Here is a 3,540-nt window from a genome sequence, read left to right on the forward strand (position 1 = left end):
CAAGTGCGGTATGGATCAGCTTCGAATTGGGTATGTTTGCGTAAAGTAGGATGTCAAAAACCCGACCCTAGAATGCTATTAGGAGACCTTGGCCCTAGAAACCTAGATTTCAGGTTAATCCTAGTGGGTTTGACCGTGAACGTTCCGTTGCGAGGCGCACTCAAGAAACCCTAGGCGACAAACTTCAAAACATTCCTTGGGAGTGTTGGGCGGTGATGCTTAGATTTGTTACTCGATGGACCGCTAAAACGTGCTTGGACAACTAATAGGCAAGCACGTTACACTAATATTCCAAGGAAGTTCTAAACGACGTTGCCTAAGACTATCTCTTGATGAGCTATCCAAATGGTGCTGTTGAGGGTTTGTTTGACATGGAGGTTACATATGATATCAGAGTGAAACAATATAAATAAGTTAGCAATAATTTATATGTTTGTTTACTTTGTGTTTTGACTTGTAAGCTCAAGAGCAAAACGGTTGAAGATATCCTACTACAGGTAGATTGATTATATGATCTTGGATTGCTAGGCACCTTTTGTAATCGTAAATCTTAAGCTCGAAGGAAATAAATTTCTCTTGAAGAAAATCGAGCTGTCTGAATTCATGTGAAAGGGATTGGATGGAGAGAGAGAGAGAGAGAGAGAGAAAGACACGCACCTTGATTCCTGCGCCTTGAGGAGAAGGGGGCTGATTCACTTGCAAGACTTCAAAAGTCATTTGGCGAATAAAACGCATGGCACTACTCTTGTGAGTTTTAATAAATGGGCCTTGCCCAGCACAATGAGGTCGGACATGTATTTCTTCGTGCTAAAATCATCTTGACAAATCCATTTTTAACATGTCAGCATCACGAGCCTATACTTATGTGACCTTCCGCCCAGTCTGAATCGGGCCTTACCCTACGGAGGTGAGGAGAGAGGGAAGGGGGGAAAAGGGAGGGAGTGATGACGACGTGCTCGAAGAAGGATAGGAAGAAGAGAGGCCACGTGAGCGCCAGCCATGGCCGTATCGGCAAGCACAGGAAGCACCCCAGCGGGCGAGGTAACGCCAGAGGCTTGCACCACCACCGTATCCTGTTTGACAAGTATCATCCGGGGCACTTCGGCAAGGTCGGCATGCGCTACTTCCACAAGACTATGAACAAGTTCCACTGCCCCATCGTCAACGTCGACCGCCTTTGGTCCTTGATCCCCGATACTGTCAAGTCTGCGGCGGGTGAGAAGGCCCCTCTCCTGGACATCACGTATGGCTTCTTCAAGGTCCTTGGTAAGGGCGAGCTGCCTTCCCAACCCCTTGTTGTTTAAGGCCAAGTTTTTCTCTAAGCTTGTTGAGAAGAAGATCAAGGAGGCCGATGGTGCTATTGCTCTAACTGCCTAGCTTCCTACTCGTGGATATCATGTCTAGATTTAGGCTCTATATTGGAGTTTATATATTTCTGGATGTTTGGAGCAGAGCTTCTGTAAGCTTAATGCTCAAACGTGTACGGCCTAATCTTGTTACAGGTCAATTGTTTCGTATCTAAATTTTCCAATTGACTGATTTTGTTCCTTTAGTATTTTTGTCTGTGTTCATAGCGAATCGGTGCTTAGTACCATTTAGCATAATGTTTTTGTTGCCATACAATTTTTATCTGTGTGCAAACTTAGTCGGCTTACAGGTAGGTAGTATTATTTGGCATGATGGGACATCGAGTAGAGACTTTATCTACTGATATGCCACTAAAGGTTCTTCATTTTATTGTTGTGAAAGCCTTTTACTGATAAGCCACTAAAGGTTGATATTTGCGACTTTGTTTACATTTACACAACCGATGTGCACATAATTTCTGTGTGTAAAACTATCATTTATCACGTTAAAAATGATTTAGAAATTTACAAAAAATCGTAAAAAATTAATAGAAAATTTTTGTTAAATTTTTTGAAAATTCAAGATACTTCTTTTTTACATTTTCAAGAGACAACATTTGGATCCACACAACCCATTTCGCTTGGTTGAAATGCAAATACCTTCCCATGTCTAGCCAACATCTGCATAAAACAGTCTCTCTTAGCAAGCAAAAGAAACCCTTCTACACCAACTTTTAATTCCTGTAATGTTTCAGATGTAAACTGATGACCTATATCTTTAGGATCTCGTAAGCTTGCCTGCCTTGACACTTTTTCATACATACCCTCACTCTCTGGTGGAAGTGGCAAAGCAATTGGTTTCACCTTTTTATCAACTGTCTTATACTTTGTCTCCACAAGTGCTTCAGCCCATTGTAATCCTTCTTGTTGAGCAAACAATGCTATAACATCATACATATCCAAAGAACATACTAACAACACTCTGTTTTCGGCCTCATTTCCTGCATGTATAGTTGCTGAATTTTCAGCCATAGTGTCAATAATATTCAACCCATAAAAGATGCATGAAATGCCATCATTTTCAGCTAACAGCCCCAATGCTCTCAGTTTCTTAATAGCCCATTTCATAGATATGCATTCAGCCCTACACATAGCTTCCATAGGCTTAAACCAACATGAACTGTTTGTTGTAAACTGAGAATTACCAATAGTAAATACATGTTTCATTTCATCAAGAGGCGAGTACACCCTCTAAATAGCACTATTGTAGCTCCGCATTACAGCAGTGCTTAATGAAAATCCAGGTCTTTGAATTCCCTTGCATTTGAAACTAAAGGAGACTCTCGAAGCGTATCATGATTTCTAGGATGATTAACACAAACAGTAAGAAATTGGATTGCTTTTCTCCCATCCTTGCTTCTGACTCTTGCATAAGCAGAACCATCATCAAGCACCTTTGTTTCCATACGCACACTTGTAATATAGGGCTGTCCCAAAATCACTGTATATGAGGATTTATCTTGCACAAAGAAGTGTTGCTTTTCCTGTACATCACTAATCGTCACTTTTACATTAGGACATGTAGCATAGAGCTCCCCTAAAGAATTATTTGCAGCCCTCATACTTCAACCATGATCAGTGTCCACAGACCATGTACCATTTTCATACAATCCCTACTCAATGACATTTATCTCAGACCCATGGTCAAGTAAAGCAACACAAGGAGTTTCACATTCCCCTATTTTCACTACCGTTTCAGTGGTAGCTCTAGCCCAATGATTTCTTGTGTAGTGACTTCGAGGAATTAATCCTAGAGTCTCTTCTCCATATTGTTGCATTTGCCTTACTCCACCATGCATATTGCTACAAGACAATGCATTTTCAGCCACCTTTTTCTCTTTTTCACATGCTATCCACTGATTAGTAGCATCCTGCATAGATAATCTAGTATTTACTTCATGCTCATATTCAGCCCGAATACCCAACAAACTAGTTTCCTCTTCAAATTGCAGCAATACACTAGTGGTATCACCAAGAAACTGACGCTTCCTTTTAATTATGTCAATGATCTCATCATGAAATTCTCACTTGGCCAAGTACCTCTCCCAAGGTAAATTCCACCCAATTTTTTAAGATTCGTTCTTCAAGAACCTTCTTAAGATCTGTGGTTGTCTCAATGTCAGATTGCAACTTA

At 40.8% G+C, this 3,540-nt stretch overlaps 1 pseudogene; it reads left to right on the forward strand.

Moving 5' to 3' along the window:
• The first annotated feature begins 944 nt into the window (after positions 1-944).
• Positions 945-1,377, forward strand: LOC148016629 (large ribosomal subunit protein uL15x pseudogene; annotated as a pseudogene).
• The last annotated feature ends 2,163 nt before the right edge of the window (positions 1,378-3,540 follow it).

The sequence above is a fragment of the Lygodium microphyllum genome, chromosome 23, assembly GCF_053477565.2.
Source record: "Lygodium microphyllum isolate KBCC chromosome 23, Lygodium_microphyllum_v1.1.10, whole genome shotgun sequence".
Classification (NCBI taxonomy): Eukaryota; Viridiplantae; Streptophyta; class Polypodiopsida; order Schizaeales; family Lygodiaceae; genus Lygodium; species Lygodium microphyllum.